We start from the raw sequence: 25,561 nt of genomic DNA on the forward strand, positions 1-25,561 counted from the left end.
GTTCGACTGTAAAATCTGGCCTATCAGCATCTGTAGCATAGGTGCCTGATAATGTTTTTAATTGTCTTTTCCAATGCCTTTCCCATAGCATATATTCTGCCGGGGAAAGAAGGCAGTGGGCAATATTTTTAACACTGTGGGGTACTAAAACGTGCTGAGAAAATAGCTTATAGGAAATTTCTAAAAATATGTGAACTGTGTTCTTTGGCTATATTTTGAAGTTGTACAAGTTCTTTATTTGTGTTAGGTTCCCACATTGTTCTAGTGGTGGAACCACCTCTTCTTCCCTTTATATAATTTACTGGGAAGGCAGATATTTTCTGAGCTAGTTCCCAATCCCCTGCCTGAGTTGCTTCCATTTTGATTAGAGTCTATGGATCAATGTTCTCTGTATCAGACTCTGACTTGCTGTCACTGCTGTCAACATGTTAGTGTTCAGAAATACATAATCATGGAATGATTATATGCAGGTGCTTTTATTGAAGAGCTCTGGGTGTCAGGGGTACAGATCCAAATCTGACTCTGACATGGGTTCAGGATGAACACGTTTTTATACCCTTATCGTTATATAACTACATATTAATTATTAAACTTATATTGTTCTATTGTATACATTGATTTCATCCAAGCATGGATTTTGTAAATTCCATCAAACCCCCCAAACATTGTTTCTCATGATTCTTGTTACGATTAAACAATAACTATATCCAATTACCATGCAATCATTGCATTTAACAATCATATCATTTATCATAGTCATTAAATGATTATACAGGTGCAGTTTTGCATGATCCAGTAAAGCCTAACATTTTCCCAGGGCCTACCATGCCTATCCTTCCTTTCTAACTCCCCTGAATATCTCATGATTTTAGAAACATTTTATCCCTATACTATCATTTCACCCCCTTTGAAAGTATTTTCACTTCACTATAATAAGTGTAAATGCTTTCACTTGTTACAGTCCTTTGGCTTCTGAGTTAATACTTGATGTTCGTCTTCAAATCCATGGTTGTTATAAATGTTGTCATGGATGCTGTCACAGACTGGAGGACCTGAAGATGATGGATGTGGATTCTTGTCCTGTGTCAGTGCCTTCATTATCTTTTGGCTCCAGGATGTCTTTTTCTGTATTTCTCCTTTTAGGATACTGTAAACTAACCAAATTACTAAGAACATGATTAGTATGATTATCAAACTCTCAATGATAAATTTAATCCATGAACTCACATCCCATCCTAACCCTTTGAAGATTTTGTCTAACCAGCTCATAGTCAAGTCTTTTTGTTCTTCTTGTGCCTCATGCTCCATTTGTTTCAACTAATTGATATCATATTCTACATCTACAGTTACATTTGGGATGTAGATGCAGCAGTGATCAATCCATCCCTTTAAAAATCCACATACTCCATGCTCTTTCAGGAGTAACAAATCTAAGGCCAATCGATTTTGTAAAGTCATTTTTGTGGTAGCTTGTAATTGCACGTTTAGGTCCTTAAATCCTTCCCGGGTGACTCTTGCCAGTCTATCTACTTGACCTGTAAGTTTGTGCAACATTTCTCTATTCTGGTAGTTTGCTATAGGACCGAACAAAAACTCTAGGGCCCACCCAAATTTCACTCCACTAGAGGGTTCTTGCCAAGTTTCATCTTGATTTTCATTATCTAGAACTTCTCGTCTTGTTCTTATCTGCAGAAGTTCATGTTTTCCATTGAATGGGGACTTTTTCCAAATTGGACATAAAGTAGGGAGGCCCAAAGTAATTTCTTTTACTTTCCTGTCTACAGGCAGATGTACTCTCCAGGTACCATCACTTGTTGCCCATACAAATTGTCCTGGACTTGAGATTGTACTTTAAGTACATCCCACTAATATCTTATAATTTATTTTACCTTGTTTGTGTTTGATCCCTCTGCAGGCACATCCAATTTTTAAGGCTACTGCCAGTGGTGGCATTTGTTTTATCGCTATGTCATCAGAAGTGCAATCATAAGTTTTATTACATGACCATCAACTTACTTTGTCTGCCTTCATTCTACTACTAGTGGCAGTATTCGCTACTGCTGGATCTGTTTCGTTCTCAGAGCCTTCCCATTTAATGCACCAAAGGGTGTTTGCCATGTATTGGAATTTCTGAAGTATATTCATGGACCACACACTGTCCCAGGGCTCCATTTGATCTTTCCAATGTTTTTCCTCACACTTCCACACCAGAGTGGTCTCTGTGATATTTTCTCTAATCTTTTTATAGTGTGGCAAGAAGCCTTACCAATTTGCGATGTCTTGATCTTCAACCCACCACTCTATGATTTGTCCTACCTTGCCATGACTTAAAATACAGTCCTGTTTCCTCAGAGGCCTCATCCACTCCCCTGTTACTTTCCAGGTTTCTCTGACTACTTGCTTTGACTCTGGTACCTGTTTACATGCAATTGTTTTGTTTTTTTTGTATTTCAGGTAGTTTTGACATTACAATTCCCCAACTTATTGGGTCTCCCGCTGCCTTCAGTATTGACAGACAGGCAGTTATTCTGCTGGTGCTTTGCATTTTGGCAAAGTCTTTGACTAATCCAATCATTACATTATCAGCTTAATTGCGTTGGAAACCTTTATCACCCGTGTTTCTGACTGTACCTCCCTCTTCATTCAAGAATGAAGAGTGGTTAGTTGATCTTTTGCATTCCACATCCCAAAGACATTAATAACCATAAAGTGAGCATTGGCACAACTACTGATAACATTTGAAACAGTTAAACACGTCTTATCTGCAGCTTTGTTGGTCCTACAGTTTGTGCAGTCCACTGTCCAGGACGGACTTTCTTCACTCGGGTGTAGTGTATCCAGGGATCCACTCCAGCCACTTTGACTACAGTAAAAGTGGTCAACAGTACCTGATAGGGTCCACTCCACCTCTCTTTTAATGGTTCTTCATTCCAAGTCTTAACGTACACTTCATCTCCTGGGTATATGTCATGAACTGGATTCTCGAGAGTCAGTGGCCTATTCCACATGAGAGTGCTCCGAAGCCGAGTGAAAGTTTTCCCAAGAGAAAGAACATAATTATACACTTCCTGCTTTCCTGTGACATGTACGTTTGGGTTAGACTCAGGAGATTCATTTGGTTTCCCATACAATATCTCATAAGTGCTTATTGTCATTCCAGTCCTAGGTTTTATCCAAATCCTCAACAGTGCTATTGGCAAAGCCTGTGGCCACTGCAGTTTGGCTTCTTGGCATATTTTACTGATTTTCCTCTTTAGTGTCTGATTCATCCTCTCTACCTGTCCACTTGACTGGGGTCTCCACGGTGTGTGGAGGCCCCAAGTTATTCCCAGCAATCTACTTACTTCTCTTACTACTGTGGCTATAAAATGGAAGCCCCTTTCTGATGATATCCCTAGAGGGACTCTGAACCTGGGAATGATCTCCTGTAGTAACCACTTAACTGTGTCCTTTGCTTGGTTTGTGTGACAGGGAAGGGCCTCTGGACATCCAGAAAATGTGTCAACCCCCACTAACAGATATTTGTATCCTCGAGTTGTTGGCAATTCTACAAAATCCACCTGCCAATAGTCTCCAGGTTCTATTCCTACCAGAATCCTTCCTAGCTGTGCCTGTCATCTAGCCACTGGATTGTTTTTCAAGCAGACCTCACATTTTGACATTACTGATTTTGCCATTGTTAACATCTGCACCGAGATTAAATTTCACTTTAGCAATTTTACCAACGCCTCTGCACCCCAATGGCATTTGTTATGTTTAATTTGTAGAACTTCTCTCATTATCAAGGGGGGTAACAGTATTTGCCCTTGTATAGTTACATACCACCACCCTTCTGAATTCTTTTGTGCATTTAGCAAGCATCCCAATTTCTCATCTTCTACTGAATATTTTGGTTTTGGAGGCAAATTGAATTGAGATACATTAAGTTTTAAAGGTATTAATGCCATTGTTGCTTGCACTTCTCGAGCAGCCTGTTGGGCTGTCCAGTCTGCCTTTTGATTTCCCTCACAAATTTTGGAGCTTCCTGATTGGTGTGCTTTACAGTGTAATTGCCACTTGTTCAGGTTTTTGTACCACTTTTATCAATTGCAGGACTGCATCTTGATGTTTAATGTGCGTACCTTGAGAAGACAGTAGTCCTCCTTCTTTCCACACTACTCCGTGTACATGCACTACTCCAAAAGCATACTTTGAGTCAGTCCATATGTTTACCCTTTTCCCTTCATTCAATTCTAGTGCTCTGGTTAAGGCAACCAGTTCTGCCTTCTGGGCAGATGTATTTGATGGTAATGCTTTTGCCTCCACTACTGCACTGATTGTTGTTACTGCATATCAAGCATATCTGGTTCCGTTCTCCATAAAGCTGCTTCCATCTGTGAATAACTCCCACTCTGGCTGCTCTAACGGGACGTCTTTCAGGTCTTCTCTCGCTGAATAGGTGTACTCTATCACTTCTACACAGTCATGCTCTAATGGGCCTTCTTCAGTTGTGGTACCTAGAAACAAGGCTGGATTCAAAAGGTTGGTTGTCTTTAATGTGACATCATCCTGCTCAGTCAGGACTACCTGGAATTTCATCATTCTGCTGGGACATAGCCAATGGCCCCCCTTCTGCTCTAAGACAGTGGTTACCATGTGTGGTACACAGACATCTATGTGCCTTCCCATAGTAGGCTTCCTGGCTTCTTGTATAAGCATCACAGTGGCTGTGACTGCCCACAGACATGAGGGCCATCCGGCACTTACGTTGTCAAGTTGTTTGGAAAAAAAGCCCACGGGCCTTTTCCAACTTTGCAAAAGTTGGGTCAGGACTCCCAGTGCTAGGCGCAGCCTTTGATGTACAAACAGCTGAAAATCTTTAGACAGATCAGGTAACCCTAATCCTGGAGCAGTTGTCAGTGCTTCTTTTAATTTTAGGAAGGCTTCTTTCTGTGGTTTGCCCCAGGTGAATGCCTGCGTCTTCTGGGCTTCATACAGGGGTTTCACAATCAGTCCATAGTCCATGATCCACAGGCAACACCACCCTGCCATCCCGAGGAAGACTCGCAGCTCATGCAGATTCTGGGGCTCTGGAATAGCACAAATAGCTTGGATATAGTTAGTACCTAGTTTTAGTTGCAGTTGTGAAATTTCACATCCCAGGTAGATCACAGTCTGTCGCGCAATTTGTGCCTTTTCTCTGGACACTTTACATCCTCCCATTCCCAGTGAATTTAAAATCTCGATCGTTACCTTTATCCAGGTTGCTTTTGCTACTGTAGCTATCAGTATATCATCAACATACTGCAACAACAGGTATTGGTCTCTCAGTACTTGCCCATTCTCAGTCCAAATCTCCAGCTCCTTTGCCAGTTGGTTTCCGAATAGGGTTTGACTGTTCTTGTATCCTTGTGGAAGCCATGTCCAGGTGAACCAGGTTTTTCTTCTGTTCCCTGGATTTTCCCACTCACAGGCAAACAGTTTCCTACTTTCTTTGTCAAGGGGTATGCAGAAAAAGGCATCTTTTAGATCAATTACAGAAAACCATTTATAGATCTCTTTTATGGATGCCAACAATGTGTAGGGATTGGCAACCACTGGATAAATGTCTTTAGTTATTTCATTTATTGCTCTCAAATCCTGCACTAGTCTATACTCACCATTTGGTTTCTTTACTGGAAATATTGGTGTATTATATTCTGATTCACATTCCTCTAGAATTTGATACTTTAAGAATTTATCAATAGTCTTTTGCTATTCCTCATCGTTCTTCTGGTTTTATGGGATACTGTTTGATCTGTACAGCCCTCGCCCCTTCTTTTAATTCCACATGTACTGGTTGTGCCAATTTAGATTTTCCTGGTATATCTGTTTCCCTTACAGAGGGGATCACTGCATCTTCTACATCCCTAGGGATGGTAGGAACCAGTTTTTCTTTTATCATTAGAATTTATCCTGTCTTTGACTTCGGTATTTTCATTAAAAGTTCCCCGTTCTCAAAGGTTATTACTGCATCAAGTTTTGCCAAAAACTCTCTTCCTAAAAGTGGAATTGGACACTGAGGCACATATAAGAATTCATGCGTCAAAACCTGGTTCCCAAAACACAAATTTAGGGGTTGCAAGAATGGCTGATTTTCCTCCTTCCCTGTGGCTCCAACTATTGTCGTTGTTTTGTCCCCAATTTCCCCTTTCAAATAATTTAGTATAGAATACGTGGCCCCCATATCCACTAGGAATTTTACTTCTTAATCCCTTAATTGTATGGTTACTACAGATTCCTGTATTGATTTCTGTTCTGATTCTAGTCAGCTGCCATAATTTCCCAGCACCATCACCTTGGCAATGTCTTCCTGCTGGAACTGATTGCCCTGGTTAAACTGGTCTGGGCACTCGCTCTTCCAATGTCCCTTCTGCTTGCAATACGCACACTAATTTAAGCCTAACCCTTGCATGACTGGTCCTCTGCAGCCCCTGCCAAACCCACCCCTCCCCATAGTCCTGCTGCCTCGGGTGTCTCTACCACGTCCCCTTGAATTCCCTTGTAATATTGCCAAAAGACTTTGCACCTGTTCTTTGTTAATCTCTTTCTCCCTGGTATTATAAACTTTCCAGGCCACCTCAAGCATTTTATCTAGGTTCCTTAATTCCCCTCCCTCTAGTTTCTGTAACTTTTTCCTAATGTCATCCTGGCCAAGGAAAATAGGAGCAAGCTGAACTTTTGCTTGCTCTGTATCAATTTGGAGGTCTGCATATTTTCTCACTGCTTCCTTAAGCCTTTCCAAAAACACAGTAGGGGATTCTTTCTTTTCCTGCCATCCCTCATACAATTTAGACCAATTCATAGTCTTAGGCACAGCGTTCTGAACTCCTATCTGGACCCACTCCTGATATTTCTTTAGCTTCTGCATACCCCCGGGCATATTAGGATCCTACCCTGGACCCTTGGCTGGAAAATTGTCATCTAGGGTCCCCGTGACCAGCCTATTTCTGATATCTTCTCTCACTCTTTCCTTGGCTGCCCTAAGCACCATCTCTTTCTCAGTAGAATCCATTAAAGTATCTAATACTACTTGTATATCATCCCAGTCCGGATTCTGAGTTTTCATGATCATTTTTACCATCCTTGCCACTTTATCAGGATTCTCCCTATAAGTCCCAGCTGATTGTTTCCAAATTACCAAGTCCACAGGAGAGAAAGGTACTTTTACAAATACCAGCCCCTCCGCTCCTATTCCTTGTTTCAAGGGGGCAATCACAGTCCACTTTTGTCTGTCCAAGTCTTTTCCTGCTTTAGACAGGATCGGGGCGATCTTTGACCAAGACCAATGAGATACCGGTGTCGCTGATTCATCCCCACTACTGCTATCTTCCTCACTCACATTTCTCCCGTTTCCTTGTATCACAGTTAGATTTTGATCATCTCCCAGGGAAGAAGGATAAGGTGATGGCGGGAGAGGGGGGTAGAGAGGGAAGGGTGAAATAGGGTTAGGTGAAGGTGGGCTGGGTGGAGCAGGGGCAGGCGGAATAGGACCAGCTGCTCTTGGTCCTGTTGGAACCATTTGTAAATCAACATCCATATCGTTTCCCCAACACAAACTTTCTTTCAATGCCAGGTGTTCTAAACGACACTTCCCTTTTACACAGACCTCACACTTATCACTTGCAAATGCCTTGACCACCATCAATCCACACTCAGTCTGCCATTCTGGCTTATCTCACAAATGGAAAAACAAATCAACATATGGAACCTCATCCCATTTTCCCTCTCACTTACAAAACAACATCAACTGTAAGATGGTGTTATATTGCAAAGACCCGTTGCTCGGCCACTTTTCCCCACTCTCCAGGACATATTCTGCCCACCCCGTATTACAATAATCAATCAACTTAGCCTTCCGCAACTCTTCCCCAAAGTTACCCTGCTTCCAATGCGCTAATAACCACCCCAAAGGAGACGTACACGGTATGGGGGCATTGCCACCCAAAATCCCTTTAAGCTTCTCCATATTACAGCTACAATACACCACAGATGACGAACCTGCAACGCTTTCGCAATTGTCTAATGGACGGCGCCTAGGCAATACCAGGAATTCCTTAGCCCAACCATGTATAGCTTTTGCTGTGACTTATTGGCAGGCAACCAGACCAGAGTGAAAAGCACCTTACCTCTCCAGGGGACATTGTAAGCAGCGCAGGGGTCACGGTGCCGATGGCCTCCCCAAGAATCCCTCGGTGCCAGCTGGAGCGTGATCAGGTCGCAGGGTCCTCAGCAGCGCTCACAGAGTCCCATCTGGGTCACCAAAATGTTAGTGTTCAGAAACACAATCACAGAATGATTATATGCAGGTGCTTTTATTGTAGAGCTCTGGGTGTCAGGGGTACAGATCCAAATCTGACTCCGACATGGGTTCGGGATAAACATGTTTTTGTACCCTTATCGTTATATAACTACATATTAATTATTAAACTCACATTGTTCTATTGTATACATTGATTTCATCCAAGCATGGATTTTGTAAATTCCATCAAACCCCCCAAACATTGTTTCTGATGATTCTTGTTACGATTAAACAATAACTATATCCAATTACCAAGCAATCATCGCATTTAACAATCATATCATTTATCATAGTCATTAAATGATTATACAGGTGCAGTTTTGCATGATCCAGTAAAGCCTAACATTTTCCCAGGGCCTACCATGCCTATCCTTCCTTTCTAACTCCCCTGAATATCTCATGATTTTAGAAACATTTTATCCCTATACTATCAGGAGGAATTTAAATTTTTAGTAGATACAGGGGCAGAGAGGACATGTGTTTGTAAAATTCCAACAGGATGCAAGAAAAGCCAAAATACAATTCAAATACTGGGGGAAAAAGGGGAAGGATTTAGAGCACCAGTAAGAAAACGTGGTATTTGAATGAACAAACAAGATAGGAATGGAGGACATTTTGTTTGTACCAGGGGCGAAATGTAATTTTCTGGGGAGGGACTTAGAAGTACAGTTAGGTATCGGGGTGCTTCCAGAAGGGGATAAAATGGTGGTCAAACTCTTCCAGTTAAAAGAGGAGGATGAAAAGCAAATTGAAGGAGTAGTCTGGGCCAAGCCTGGAAATAGGGACAAGTTAAACATAACCTCTATAGTAATCAAAATAACTAATACTGATTGGCTGATTTGAGTATGGCAATGCCCGCTCTCTTTAGAAGGGAGAAGAGGGTTACAAACTTTAGAACTATGCATGACTCCCCACAATACCTCCATATTACCAGTGAGAAAATCAAATGGGGCATACAAGCTTGTCCAAGACCTGAGAGAAATAAATAAATGAACTATAGATCGATATTAAGTGGTACCCAATCCCTACATTCTATTAAGTAAAATCCCCCCATGGCATTGGTGGTTTAGTGTGAAAGATGCCTTTGGGGCCTGTCCCTGCCCCTTCTCTGCAGAAGAAAGCAGAGATATATTTGGTTTTGAATGGGAAGATCCCGATACAGGGAGAAAGCAAAATTCAGATGGACCAAATTACCCCAAGGATTTACCGAATCCCCTAATTTATTTGGACAAGACTTAGAAGAGGTACTACAATGTTTCCCCATAATACCAGAGGTAAAACTTATTCAACGTGTTGATGACTTACTTCTCTCAGGAGAGGATTGTTGTAGTGTGTTTTTATTTGGCATGTTTATTGTTTGATTTGTGGTTTGGTAGTCCTTTTGGGTTTTTTCTCCCCCTGTTTTTAGAGTGACACAGACCTGCCTTTGTTATTTAATTGAGCCAGGTGTTGGTTTATCTGTTCGTTACTTAGCTACTTCCTTGTCAAGTTTCAAACCCCCTTCCCCCCCCCCATCCAGTTGTTAACCCCTCCTATCCCAAGCTGTTCCCCTCCCTTGAAATCCTTCATTGGTTTACACGTTGTATGCAGTGCCTTGTATTTCACCCCTAGCTTTTCTGATTAGCTAGAGATTGTATCCTCCCCTGAGACCTCCCCCCAGTTTATAAGCTGTTGTTTGCCCCCAGTTCGGGGCCTGGGACCCTGGACTCGGGGAATTTTACCATCAAATAAAGTAACCCCAGTGCCACCCCAGGTCCGTGCTGTTGTTCTTTTGTTCCGCGCTGCGCCTCCACTGGTAGCTGGGATTCTGCGGAGCCCGAAAGAGGGGGACTGTCGCCCCACCCCGTCACCATCTAGATGGGACGTGTGACAGAGGATGAGGAAAAAGTCCAAGAATCCACCATATCATTACTAAATTCTTTGGGAAACCAGGGGCTTTGGGTATCGAAAGAAAAGCTCCGATTTGTAGAGAAGGAAGTAAAATACTTAGGGCATATAATAAGCCAAGGGAGCTGACGATTAAATGCTAGAGATGCTACCACAAAACCTGACACGGTACCAGAGACTAGGGATGCTGCTGCCCCAGTATAGGAATGTGCCCCCTGTTGACGGAGTGACAAAACTATCCTTTGTCTCCTTAAAAAGGTAAAAAGCTCAGAAGTTTCTTTCCTCAATTAGGTATAAAGACACCTCATAGGACCTTGGGGACTTCATCTCAAACTTAAGAATAGCCAATTGGACAGAAGCCAAAAAGTCCCACCTAAGCAATTTACTAGAAAAAGAAGAGAACAAAGGAACTGATTGCTTTTGTGAGGTGTTTTACCAGAAGCAAGAACTTCTTGCACCTGGCTCAGTTTTTCTCGGTAAAGAGTTTTGTTATTTTGCCTTTTATTAAAACTTTTCTGTTTCCAACACTACCACAGAAGCCATCCTTCTGATTTTATGCCTTCTAAGGTAGCTGAACTATCTTGGGTGTGATATAGATCTCCAAGAGCTTATGAGACCTGGCTCAAGAAGACCATATATCACCCCAGCGCCTGACCCTGCCCCACAGCCCACCTCAGATATGAACTACCCAGATTAGGTGGGGGTTCTAGTAAAGGAGATAAGCCAGATGCTGAAGGAGCATATTTCCTGAGCTGGTGAGAAGCACTCCCCCTGCCTCAGAGGGAGAGTCTAATAGTGCAGCAGTAGAACCCACAGATGTTACAACTGTCCAGGATCCAGCTGAACTGCAAAGGCAGCCACAGCCAGCAGCATCCAGGATTCCAACACCCTGTAAAAACAAAGACACCTGAAATGAAATCAAAGGACCCGGACAAAGATAAGAATAGAGGGCCCTCACAACCCACAGGGGAGCCAGAGATTGCAACCATCACTGAGTCCCTGACGTACGAAAGTCTCCGTAATCAGCACAAAGACATTGTACGGCAGGGACATGGAAGCTTATACAACCTGGTTACTTCCAGTCTGGGTCCTTATGAGTACAGGCTTCCAACTGGATAGTGGTGAGGCAAGGAATTTGGGACCCTTGACCCAGGACTAAGTTATGAATCAGATTTTTGTCAAGGACCCAGAGTGCCTTTCCCTCTGGGAGCGGCTTTTAATGAGTGTCAGAGAGACGTTTGTCCACAGGGAGAGAATGCAGGAGCACCACCATAGAATACGCTAGAAGCCCCTTGAGGAAGAGATCCAACAGGTAAGAGAAGTAGCAGTATTGGTGTCGCTATAGGACAGGAAATAAAACAAAGCGGACACTGGAACGTCCTTCCTTGTCTCAGGATCTGCCACCTGCTTCTCCACAGAGGCAGTCAGCCTCACTGCAAATCGTAGGAAAGACTCATCAGCCCCCTGGGCAACAGTCGCAAATGACTGCTTTGGAGCAGCCAGTTCTATAGTCTGAACCAACGCTGCCATGCCTATTGTCTGGCACTGGTCAAGCATGAGGGGATAGAAGCCAACTTGCCCATTAGGACCAGCAGAATTGCCTGTGCCCAACAGCACATCAGTGCCAATCACACACCTGGGATCTTGCAGACCCAGAGTAGCATTCCGCTCCTGTTGCCGTTACGGCATGGCGACCTGGTTCGGGAGGTCCAGCACGGTGACCCAAAGCCCAGGGTCACTCGGTCCAATGCTACATACACCAATATGGTGGACAGCAAATGGCGTTTATTGAGGGGTCTCAGGGGTATTTATGGCTTGGGCAGTCTGTGTCACTTCCCTCTACTCACGTCCGGCTGGGTGTGGCCGGGTACGGAGCAACAGTCAGACTGCAGGGTGAGGGGGGGCTTCTTATCTACCCGTACAGCCCGAGATCTTCCGCACGCAGATCCCTAGCTCTCCACACGCTCCACTGCCCTGGCTGCCAACTCAGTCCATTTAGACTCAAAAATGTCGAATTCCACAGGCAGAAAAAGAATACGTACCATAGTGCGGATGTCGTAAGGTGTCAGCAAAGCAGCAGCAAGCACTCAAAGTAGCTGCATGACTTCAACAGACCCCAGACCATATTGTCCAACCTTATCACAGAGTTCCATCATAGCTTTCCACGATAAAGGTCGATAGGTGTTATGAGTAACACCCCTAAGCACAGGGAAGGCCTGGGGACCCCCTGGTAAGGTTGCAGCACCTGACAAGTCCCGTCCCGTGGGCCCCACAGCAACAGAGGAAGATGCCTGACTGGGAGGCAGCTCAACACCACCCGACACCGCGCCCCCTGCAGCATTAGCAGGGCCAGAGGAGCCTTCTCCGCAATCCAGCAGACGCTGCATGAAGGCAGACTCAACCACCTCCTCAACTTTAGTTTGGACTTCTCTCCCGAATCGCCCGTGTTCCTTTGGACGCACGGTCACCTGACACGGGGGGAGTGTCCACAAAGCTGACGAGGAGGGTCCAAGGCCCTGGGAACCCACTGGTCTCCCGCCGGCTGCGTCAGCATTCGCGCTAAAGGTGAACACCTCAGCGTCCGCTCCCGCCGCAGCCCCGGCATCTGCAGGAGGCAGGAGCGGCAGGGCCGAACCAGCCCCAGCAGAACCTGTGCCCGTCGGCAGCCCAGCAGTGGTGCCTGCTGCAGCATGGGCAGAGGACGCCACGGCGGACGCAGGTCCCAGCAGGGCTCACAAAGCCGGTGAGGACTGGAGCGAGACCTGCGCGGTGCCCCCCTCCCCTAGCGCGGGGGAGGGGTGGGGCGCAGAGAGATACGCGACTTACGGAGCCTCGTCACTTCCCCGCTCCCCGGCCACGCGGGGCGGCACGAGGGTGTCCGGGACCGCCCCTATCAAGGTCCCGCCCGTGACCCGAAACCCCACAGTGGACACTGCCCCCCCGGAGCGGAGCAGGGCGGGCTTCCCGCCCACCGTGGCAGGGCCTGACGGAACACCGACCAACGCCCTGCCTCCAGTGGCTTCCACCGCCTGCGCATGCCCGGCAGACTGCGCAGACTCCGTGGCGGTCGATACCGCCCCCCCCCCCCCCCCCCCCCCCCCGAGGACGAGACCGACGCTGAACTGGACAAACCCGCTCCCACTGTGCTCAGAGGGTATCTCGTGGAAACGCCACAATGCCGACAAAGTGTTGTCACCGAATCAGACTCAAGCAGAGGCGGAGGCTGAGCCAGGGGCTCCCTGCAGTCCCCGAGTGCCGAGAAGGCACAAAGGGACAGTGATTTTCCCCCTCCCCATCCCCGCCCCCGCGGCACTGGGAGGGGCGGGGTCAGCTTAGCCAACTCCACAGGGCCCCCAGAAGCCCGCAGGGCTCCGTCCACTTGCTGGCCACTCAGAACCAGTTGGCCGGGAGCCCAATCCACCCCGGGGGAACAAACGTCACCATCCGAGACGGAACGGCCTCCCAGCTCATCGTCCCAGGGGGGAGGGGAAGGTTTTGCTTTGCGCAGAAATTCAAATTCCCTCTCGTCCGTGTCCGAGACAGAAGGGTCCCCCTGGGAACTCCGAGAGCTACAAAATCCAAACCCCCGCCAAACCACGTCAAACTTTTTCCATTGCACCAGCAACGATCCCACATCTATACTACAATCATCAAACAGGGCTTCCATGAGACGGTCTCCCACGAGAGACCACGCCTCCCTGGAGAACGCCTCTGCAGGGTCTGAAAAAAACCCCTTGCTCTCTGGCCCACAGAAATAATCTTTCAAAATCGCTCCAGGAAACGGAAGCCCCTTTCCACTCCATGAGACCCTTCCAGAGATCCAAAACCCATCTGCAGTAGGACTCCTGAAGGTAGAAAAGCTACGAGTGCTGATTGCCACCTCGACGGTGCACTGCCAGCAGTATCGAATGATTTGAGATGCCGTGATCCCCATTCACAAAATGATCCATGAACTGGAGAGCCAAGGGGTGGTCAGCAAAACCCACTCACCCTTCAACAGCCCCATCTAGCCTGTGCACAAGTCTAATGGAGAATAGAGATTGACTGTAGACTATTGTGGCTTGAATAAAATGACTCCCCTGCTGAGTGCTGCTGTGCCGGACATGCTGGAACTCCAGTATGAGCTGGAGTCCAAGGCAGCAAAACGAATTATTTCCCCTGGAGTCCTGAACAGCAGCAAGCATTTGCCCAGATCAAGCAGGAGATCTCTCATGTGGTTGCCCTTGGCCCTGTCAGGACAGGACCAGAAGTGAAGAACGTGCTCTACTCTGCAGCCAGGAACAATGGCTTGTCCTGGAGCCTTTAGTAGAAAGTGCCTAGGGAGACTTGAGGCCGACCACTGGGATTCTGGAGCCGAAGTTACAGAGAGTCTGAAGCCAACTACACTCCCACTGAGAAAGAAATCTTAGCCACCTATGAAGGAGTTCAATCTACCTCAGAGGTGATTGGCATGGAAGCACAACTCCTTTTGGCACCCTGGATACCAGTGCTGGGGTAGATATTTAAAAGAAAGGTTCCTACTGCCCACCACGCCACTGATGACACATGGAGCAAATAGATTTCTCTCATCACGCAGCGCGCCTGTATTAAAAACCTGAATCACCCTGGGATTTTAGAGATGATTACAAATCAGCCAGAAAGTGAAAACTTTAGTCTCATTGATGAAAAAAAACAAGAGCAAGTGACATGTGCTGAAGAAGTTTCACCATATAACCAACTACCAGCAGAGGAAACACGCTACAGTCTTTTCACTGACGGTTCCTGTCGCATCATAGGGATGAACCGGAAGTAGCAAGCAGCTGCATGGAGCCCCACACGACAGGTTGCACAAGCTACCAAAGGAAAATGTAGATCAAATCAAGTCGCTGAACTCAAAGCTATTCAGCCTGCCCGGGACATTGCTAAAAGAGAGAAGTGGCCAAAGCTCTACCTTTATACTGATTCGTAGATGGTAGCCAATGCTCTGTGGGGCTGGCTGGAAAGGTGAAAAAAAGCCAACTGACAGCATAGAGGAAAGCCAATCTGGGCTGCTGATAAATAGAAAGACATTGCCACTCGGGTAGAGAAGCTACCTGTGAAAGTCCGTCATGTAGATGCCCATGTCCCTACAAATTGAACTAATGAGGAACACCGAAACAACGAGCAGGGAAATCAAGCAGCAAAGATAGAGATGTCAAAGATATGCTTAAATTGGCAACAGAAAGGAGAGTTGTTCCTAGCTCGATAGGCCCATGATGCCTCAGGTCATAAGGTCAGAAATGCCACCTCTACGTGGATACGAAACTGAGGGGTAGATTTAACCATAGACTGTATTTCACAAGTTATCCATGACTATGAGACGTGTGCTATGATCAAGCAGGCCAAGCGAGTGAAGCCCCTATAGTATGGTGGGTGGTAGTCCAAATATAAATATGGGGAGGCCTGGCCGATTGACTATGTGAAAAACCAATCACTTGTTTTTAAAATTTTAAAAGTTTAATAGTAATAAAATGGATATAAAAATAGTCATATAATTAGAGTAATAACAATTTGGACAATTTGGATTAGGACAATATGAGACAATAAAAGACAAAGAGTTACGGACAGTCTGGGTACCTCTTTCCAGGCAAAATATGCCCAAAAAAGGACACACGTAAACAGAGGATTAACCCTTAAAAACAATAGCCTGTTGCATATTCATACAACTCATACATGATGCATAGATTCCATTCAAACACAGAATTCTGTCTGGTCAGTGTCAACTTCTTCCTCTTAATCCTAATGGCATCTTCAGGGCTGAGCGAGGCAGGAACAAGTTGGTTTCTTCTGATAAGAGAGCAATAAATTCTTTTTCTCTGAAAGATTTACGTGTCCTGTGGCTGCTATCTTGGTGCGAGTCCTCTCTAAAAAAAAAGTATCTTACATAGCATATTTTCTATTTTAACATTATTTTATAACCTAAACCTATATTTAACACACTACTTAAAAAAATTAATACAGCATAACTTTCTAACATAACACATATAATATTCATTTTAATATTTGCGAAAAGCCAATCATAAAATACGCATTTTTCACTGACTACATCACACTGCCCCAGACATGCCAAGGCAAGCACTATGTGCTGACCATAGTGGAAGCCACCACTGGATAGTTAGAGACCTACCCTGTACCTCACACTACTGCCCGGAACATTATCTTGGGCCTAAAAAAACAAGTCCTGTGGAGACATGGCACCCCTGAGAGTATTAAGTCAGACAACAGGACCCATTTCAAAAACAGCCTTATTAACACCTGGGCCAGAGAACATGATATTGAATGGATATATCATATCCCTTATCATGCACCAGCTACCAGGAAAGTTAAACAGTACAACAGACTACTTAAAACTACCCTGAAGGCACTTAGTGGGGGAACTTCTAGAAATTGAGAAATGAACTTAGCAAAAGCCACCTAGATAGTCAACACCCGAAGGTCCATCAATTGAACTGGTCCCGCCCAATCTGAACCCTTACACACCACACAGTAGATGAAGTCCCTGTAATACATATGAAAAGAATTTTAAGAAAGATAAAGGTTAGATTAATCTCACCTCAAGCAAAGACAAACCCATCCATGAGATTGTTTTTGCTCAAGGACCTAGTTATGCTTAGTAAGTAATACAGAAAGATAAAGAAAGCCTTTGTGTACCACAGAGAAACCTAGTCTTAAGTGAGAACTGTATGTAAGGTTTCATTGTAATGCAGATAGAAATAGAATAAAGAGTAGATTATGTCCTAGATTGCAAGGCAATGTGTGTATTCTATTTGCCATCTGTCATAGGTGTGGCAGTTATCTTCTGTTAATTGGGGAGTTTTCTTTATCTCTTCCACAAACCAATCCTCCCGCTGGGGAGACATCTGCTGTTAATGACCTATTGAGTGTCACTGCATGACTGATAAAAATTACATCATCCCATTGTGAGATGCTCCATCCAAAAGGAAGAGCCAAGCATTCTTAACTAGATGTAATCTGAGATTTTAAAACACCAGAACAGCCTTTTCGACTGGATTCCCAGAAGACCAGGCCCATCTACACCACCACTAGATCTTCAGAGAAAGACTACGCCCTTCTACAAGATCACTGCTTCAACAAAACCACATCTACCACTCCAACAGGACTGCAGCCACCATTTCAATTAGACTGCTACCAACATCCTGACCAACAGGGTGTCAGGTTGTATTCTGACTCTGTCAGTGTTGTTTTGTATTACTGCATTGTTTATTTTATTTTTATTTTCTTCCCTAATGAAAAACTGTTATTCCTGCTCCCATATCATTATCTGAGAACCCCCCTAATTTCAAAATTATAACAGTTCAGAGGGAGGGGGTTTACATTTTCCAATTCAGGAGAAGTTCCTGCCTTCCTTAGCAAACACCTATCTTTTCAAACCAAAACACCCATGGAGTCCTAGCCCAAGAATGGAGGGGATCCAAGAAACCAGTGGCTGTCAAAATTGTTAGACCCTGTTAGTAGGGGGTGGCCAACCTGTATCCAGGCAGTAGCTGCCACTGCCTTACTAGTAGAAGAAAGCAGAAAATTAACTTTTGGGAGGAAATTAATAGTGCACACCCCACATACAGTTAGAAATATTCTGAACCAGAAAGCTGAGAGGTGGCTCACTGAATCTTGAGTACTAGAATATAAAGCAACTCTAATAGACAAAGGTGATCTAGAACTAATTTCAGATAAGCACCTCAATCCTGCCCAGTTTTTGTATGGAGAACCAGTAGAACAACTAGTGCATGCTTGCTTAGAAATCATAAACTATCAAACCAAAGTGAGAGAGGATCTGACAGACCAACCCCTGCGGGGGGGGGGGGGGAACAATTATACATTGACGGATCCTCAAGGGTGATTCGAGGGCAGCGAATGTCAGGATATGCTATAGTAGATTAAAGGTTAGTAACCATAGAAAAGAGGTGGTTACCCCCCGTTGGTCAGCTCAAGCATGTGAATTGTATGCTTAGAAATGAGCCCTTGAAATATTAACACAAGAGAGGGGGACTGTGTGTATTGACTCTAAGTATGCCTTTGGGATGGTGCATATGTTTGGGAAAATCTGTGAGGAAAGAGGACTGCTAAAATCAAAACGGACAGGATTAATTCATGAAAGGCTTATCTCACAAGTTTTAGAAGCCATACAGTTGCCAGAGGAAATTGCTGTTGTGCATATTTGGGGGCATCAGAAAGGGACTGCCTTAGAAATGACAGGGAACAACTTAGCAGACTTAGAAGCTAAAAAGGCAGCTGAGTCCAGGGAAGAGAAAGCGATAATGATCCTGACCCCTACATGAGAAATTCAGTATATACCAGTATTCAGTAAATGTTGCAATGTATTTGCAAAGGTTAGGCCATAGTGTGCACCAGCCAACCTGCTTCTAAGTTTGTTATCAAAACCTCAGGAATTCGTCAAAGCTTTTGGAACATAAATTGTGTTAAGAAAGAAGAGGCTGAGAAACCAGGTACCAAGACCGCAAGAACTAGATAACAGAGGACTGTGAAACACCTGGACTGCAACCAATCATATACTTCGAGAAATGCAGGCAGAAAATGAGTGAACAAGACAAAGGCACTGATCAAGAAGTGTGTACTTAGTAGTTTGTAGAATCTATAAATATGTATGTAATGTAAACAATAAACAGCTTCTGCTTGATCATACTGGTCAGCTGTACAGCAGTCCTGGATTTCCTGCAATATATTGGTGATGCACAATATAATAGTGAACGTGTTAATGAAGTAGATTAAAACTTTTGGACTCTAAAAGGGGAGTTCTTAAAACCTTTTGAGAGGAATAGTGGATTTGTCTTGTACAAACAAGCTGTGGGTCTGCTGGTAGATAAAACTAGCACTGAGAGATAAAGAAACAATGGGAAGGATTCCACTGACTGATGAATGGAAAAAGATATTTGCTTTTACAAATAAACTTTAGGTTTGCTGATAAATGAAATTAGACATTGAAAGATCAAAGAAGCGATGGGGTGTTGAGAGTTTTTTGCAGAACAATGGACATATGCAACATATACACAATCCAGCCTTCATAGAAACTGAGTAAGGTCGCAATGCCCTTGAAGGACACAAAAGAAGAAGAACACACTCAGAAGCAGACGGTTCAGGATGCAAAGGCAGACAAGAAAACCGCAGTGAGATGCATGAAGAAGAAAGACTAACTAAAATTAACTGAAATATTAAAATGCGTGCATAGAAGGATTTAACCAATCATGTATAAGCTTGAGGCGTGAACAATAGAAAACAGTATAAATATAGCTTGCTTTTGCAATAAATTGGCTTTACTTGATCATATTGATCATGGCGTGATGTCCCGTTACTGATCCTCTGCATTTTTTGGTGCCCGAATGAGGGACCTGAAGACGGCTATTTCACTGCTGTGCCGAGGTTCAGTGACAGCCTTTGGGAGGCAGAGAAGCCAGTCGAAAGTATCCTCGCTGCCCCGGCAAGAAGCAGAAGTGGATAAAGGAGCTCCAATTGAAGAAGAATTGATCTCGCCCTGATCAGGTGAGTGGCTGGGGAGGAATGGGGTCAGACCATGAGAGAGATGGGGGGTTCAGAAACTCCCCCAACATATCCTCTCTAAGAGAGGGCAGAAATATGATGCTTCCACTCTGAAGGGACTTATTTACTGGGCATGGGAACAAAACCTCATACCAGGAGCGCAGGTTGCTTTTGAGGTATCGACATGGGAAGCTGTGGGCGGCATGTTGTGGGACTGTATTGCCTCGGGAGTGTGTGAGGCTAAAAGAGATGTCTAAATATGCTACCCTGTGGAAAAGCATTGTAGAGGTATTACGGGCGATGAAGGCGGAAAAGAAAGCAGCAGCTTGTGTTGCTTTTTCCCTGAGCCCCGATCCTGAGCCACAGGCATTTCCTGCTAGCAAGTTATTTTCAACTATGTTACATGTTCCTTGGTGCTGCCCAGGACTCTGTAGCCCGGTTCTACTAACCAAAGAGGAACTCAAAACCTCAGGACCCTCAGATGAGAAACAGAGTCAGGAAGCAGCCTCCCTCAGAGGTTTCAGCTGCCGACCCAAGAATAAAAGTATTCAGGAAAAGGGAGCAGTCGGTGGTGAAGTGTTAGAAATAACGCACTCATCATCTGAAGATTAGGCTGAAGAAGAAACCAATTTTGGATCTGCCTCAGTAGAGGAGGAATTAAAAGCTTTGGTAGACAATTTGCAGAAGTTAGTAATTCAACAAAGCAATTGAGTTGCTCCCCAAAAGGACTATTCTTTTGAAAGGAGGGCGCTGCCAGCTATTTTGAGCTCTGAAAGGGCTCTCAACGAGTGAAGAGGGAGGTGGATACCCCCCTTGACCATGGAAGTTTGGGAGTTAGATCTAGATCCCGAAATAGAAACAGCACAGAAAAGAAAGTGGAAAGGAGTTATTACTGAGGCAATAATTGAAGGGACATTTTCCCCTAGTACTATAGAAGCCTTCCCTCTGGCAACCCAAGCCACAGGGTGAGGATGGGAGCCATTTGATTGGAAGATATTAGAACAATTGAAAAGCACTGTTACACAATATGACTTGAAATCTCAATTAGCACAATCGTTATTACAATTCATTTTTACAGCAGATACCTTTATTCCAGCTGATCTTCAAACTTTGGTTAGATTAATCATGCTCCCTCACCAGCAGATTCAGTTTTATAGGAATTGGGAAGGGGCATGTAAAGAAGAGGAAGCAAGACCTCGGGCTTAGGGAGACCCATTGTTTGGAATTACAGCACAACAATTATTAGGAGAAGGTCCCTGGTCCACAGCAACTGCCCAAGCCCGAAGTATCGATGAAGTTTTGCATCTAAGCCAACAACTTGCATTCAACTCGATCCTTGCATTGCCTGATGGGCTGCATACTCAGGCTTTTACACAGATATGTCAAGGCAGAAATTAGGACTTTGATAAATTCGTAGACCGCTTGCATAGAGCTATTTATGATCACCCCAATCTGCATCTGGAAACAAAGAAGAAGCTGTTTAAGATGTTTGCCTTTGACAATGCTAATGACAAGACTTGGCAGATTTTAGGCACATTGCAAAAAGAGTTGCATGGGTGGCTTGACCCCCTCTGGAGGACTTTACTCACTACAATCTGCAACTCCTGGAAGTGCCAGAATGGACGTGGAAACCACAGTAGACCTTACCATCACTGACTCTGAAGTACATCTGGTAGAGACTAATGTAAAGGGACCTCTGGGGGCTGGTCTTAGTGCCTTCCTGTTAGGAAGGTCATCTGCTAGCAGAAGAGGATTGGATGTAATTCCCGGGGTTATTGATGCAGAATATCAAGGGGTTATCAAAATTATGGTTAGGACATTTTTCCCTCCTGTATCTATCCCTAAAGGATCACAAATTGCTCAACTTGTTCCTTTTAAGTCTTGTGTTCCCTGCACAGGATTGAAGGAGCGGGGAACTGGCAGTTTTGGTTCCACAGGTAACCCAGAAGTGTATTGGGCAATGGACATTACAAGAGGTAAATCAGATAAGCAGGTAACCTTGACTCATCCCAATGGTAATTCTATTACCAAGAGACTCACAATCAATACCAGAGCAGATATAATGATCATTTCAAGCACTATATGGCCCAAAAATTGGCCAGTAGTTGATCCTGTTTTGGGAATTGCAGGGATTGGTGGAACCCAAGCAACTCGATTAAACAGGGACGTAATTACCCTTACTTTACCAGATGGAGTGAGCTCAACAACAAGACCCTATGTCATGCAGACTCCTGGTAATTTGTTAGGTTTAATTGGCAGGGATTTGTTAAGTCAACTGAAAGTCACAATTGTTACACAGCCTTTTTAGCAGCGGCTGGAGGACAGATTGTGGTAATCTGAGTGTCCAGTACTAGGACTAACAATCTTTACAGATGCAGGCAAACGGTCTAAAAGGGCTGCTTGTACGTGGCAGAAAAAGGGTTCATGGAATCAGCATATAATTCCTGGGGAAGTAGAAGATACATTGCAAACCTTGGAGTTGAAGGCAGTTATTTGGGCCTTTGAGAATTGGAACAATCAGGCTATTAACATTGTTTCTGATTCACTTTATATGGTTGGCTGTGTACAACGCCTTGAAAGGGTGGTAGTTAAGGAAGTTAATAACAAACATTTGTATTCACTTTTAAGCTGACTACTGAGAAACTTGAACCAACGCTGACAGGAGTATTTTATTACTCATGTTCGCAGTCATCAGAATCTCCCTGGTCTGTCTGAAGGTAACGCTCGAGCTGATCGGTTGGTAGCCGCTGTCTGGCCAATGCCAACCTCTGATAAATTTCAACAAGCAAAAAATTCTCATGCCTTTTTACATCAATACGCAAAGATGTTGGTTAAGCAATTTGGTATCCCTCTTAGTGATGCCATTGGCATTGTATGATCCTGCCCAGATTGTCAAAGGGATGGCATTGGCTTAGGCACTGGTGTTACCCAAGAGGTACCCAACCTTTGCAATTATGGCAAATGGATGTAACACATGTAGCAGAATTTGGCCAGAAGAAGTTTGTGCATGTTTGCTTTGATACTTACTCTTGTGTTATATGGGCTACCCCTTTAACAGGTGAGACAGCACGTCATGTTGAGAAACATTTGTACAATTGCTTTGCAGTGTTGGGAGTCCCTTTAGCCATCAAGACGGATAATGGCCCTGTTTATTGTTCTTTAAAGTTTCAACGTTTCTGCAACTTATGGGGTATTCAACATGATACCAGTATTCCACACAACCCTACAGGTCAGGCAATTATTGAGCAAGCCCATCAGACATTCAAGAGCATGCTGCAAAAACAAAAAGGAGGAATAATAGGGTTATCCCCAGAAAAAAGGACAGCTAAGGCTATCTTTGTACTTAATTATCTCAGAACAACAGGAGATAGGGACAAACCACCTATTCTTGTGCATCATGCCAAGTGAGGAATTGCCTGACGGTATTCAAGTCATGTTTAAAAGCCCAGAAATGGGGATGTGGGATGGGCCAGCCACAGTGAAATTAATAGGAAGAGGTTACATATGCTTACTTACAGATAAGGGAATTCCCTGGATTTCAGCTAAGTGGGTGAAATCTTGCCTAAAGTCACACCTGCCAGCTAATGCTCTGTCCATAAGCAGAACGTCGGCAACAACACTGACTCCAGACGCAGCTGAATCCGATACTCCAGTGCCTGACGGTTGAACAACGATTGAACTTTTTTCCACAGCTATTAACAGATGCAGGCCAACTAGCTGGACCTGGGGTTACGGTAACCAGTAACGACAGCTTACCACCACTTCCAATATGGGTCTTAAACCAAATTGAACAACCTTGTTCTGTTCATGGCTATTTTTGCAAACCATGGATCAGGGTCCAGTGTGTTAAATGTAAACTGAAGTGGTGGCAACAAGTCCGTCAGGAAAATAATCTCTTTATAACTCGCAAGAAAAAGCAAAAACTTAGATCTACTAATTTAGCTTGCAATAGATGTTTTAGTATACTTAATACGCTTGATGTTGAGTGCCCACTAGAAATATTTTTAGGGCCTAGCCATAGAAGTTAACCTCCCCCCGAACCTCTTAGAGGGATATTTTTACAACGTTGTAATTTTAACCAGTATTTAGCCCTTATTGAAACACAGGATCAGCGAAGTTTGCTTTGGATTCAATTTAAATTGGCAAAACAGGCAATAGCAAATCACATTGTATTGCAAAGTCAGATTACAGCTGCAGAGTGTGGGAGAGGAATAGCAGTGCCACAACAGCATCATGTTTCTGACAGTCAGTGGGACGAGGCCAAAGAATATTGGCTAAAGCATAGACGTGATCAACAAAGGTGGCGACAATGGCAATTGTCCCGCAAATAATATTGATGATAATCATTACGATAATAGGAAAAATGCAGGGAATGCATAACATTGATCAGCGAACAAACATGTGGGTTACATGGGCTAATCAAACAGGGCAGGAATCAATTTGCTTATCATTGGCTACGCCTTCTGATCCTTTTCGTACTTGTTTAATTGAAGTTCCATTAGATTCTATGGAAGAATTTGGACCTTGGACTAAAGCCATGGTGCACAAAAATTTGAATGAGGCTTGGTCAAGTTGGTGCATGGTCCAATGGTGAAATATCCAGAGCGGACCAACCTCTGCAAATTGGTGCGACACTTTTGGGATTCCAATGAACCCCCTGGGAGCACAAGCTTTTACAAATGCCCAGGGATTGAATATCACCAGCATGGAGCCACAGGAGCTAGACATCCTGAGTTCTATGCCAGGCAATTACTGTCTATTTTTTTGGGTATTATTTTACAAGCGCAGATTTGTTCGGCATAAAAGAGGGATGACCAAAAAATGATAGCACTTGGATATCCCCTGGCTCCTCATGGTACTACAATACCACAGATTATTGTAACAATTGGATAAGGCCTTTACCAACAGAGTAAGGTGCAGCTAAAATGCTACCTCCTGGGGTTTTCCTCATTTGCGGGGATAGACCCTGGCCTGCGGTGCCCCAGAAAGCATTGGGAGGACCATGTTATTTTGGAAAGCTATGTTTGTTATTCACCCCTAACATCCACCGATGCTTAACATCAGTCACAAGGCCCAATGCTTGAGACATAGTGTGCATCAGTTGGGCCCTGAATGTAGAGATGAGTTACAATTATGAGACTCACCATCAGTTATATTGGCATCGTTTTTCACGCCAGGAGTAGCCTCAGCACAGGCCCTCACCCAATTAAGGCGACTAGCGTGTTGGGTAGGGAAACAAATTAACATCATGTCCACAGTGCTAGATGAACTCACTACTGATGTTGATATGCCATGCTGTGTTACAAAATAGGGCTGCCATAGATGTTTTATTGCAAGCACAAGGGCACGGGTGTGAAGATTTTGAAGGGATGTGCTGCATGAACCTTTTTGATCACTCTGAATCAATTCGCAAGAAATTTTCGCAACTTAAAGAAAACATGAAGAAACAGTTGTTAATAACTGTTTTGATGAATGGTTAAAATCTTGGGGCATTACTGGTTGGCTTAAAGACTTAGTTCGCTTTGGCATTATGGTTTTTTGCATTATTTTAGTGATTTTGCTTATGGTACCCTGCTTATTACAGTGTGTGCAAAGAATAACTGAATGTGCTATTAATTCAGTCTGGCTTGTGCAAGAACAAGACAGGGGAATTGTTGAGAGCTTTTTGCAGAACAATGGACGTATGCAACATATGCACAATCCAGCCTTCATAGAAACTGAGTAAGGTCGCAATGCCCTTGAAGGACACAAAAGAAGAAGAACACACTCAGAAGCAGATGGTTCAGGATGCAAAGGCAGACAAGAAAACCACAGTGAGATGCA

At 44.2% G+C, this 25,561-nt stretch overlaps 1 long non-coding RNA gene across 1 annotated transcript; it reads right to left on the reverse strand.

Moving 5' to 3' along the window:
* Positions 1-457: 457 nt before the first annotated feature.
* Positions 458-9,781, reverse strand: LOC118701549 (uncharacterized). The gene is made up of 2 exons (XR_004982550.1): positions 8,148-9,781; positions 458-5,471 (listed from the first exon to the last, which is right to left on the reverse strand). It is a non-coding gene; the product is annotated as an uncharacterized LOC118701549 (long non-coding RNA).
* Between the last annotated feature and the right edge of the window lie 15,780 nt (positions 9,782-25,561).

This window comes from Molothrus ater, chromosome W (genome assembly GCF_012460135.2).
Source record: "Molothrus ater isolate BHLD 08-10-18 breed brown headed cowbird chromosome W, BPBGC_Mater_1.1, whole genome shotgun sequence".
NCBI classification, from domain to species: domain Eukaryota; kingdom Metazoa; phylum Chordata; class Aves; order Passeriformes; family Icteridae; genus Molothrus; species Molothrus ater.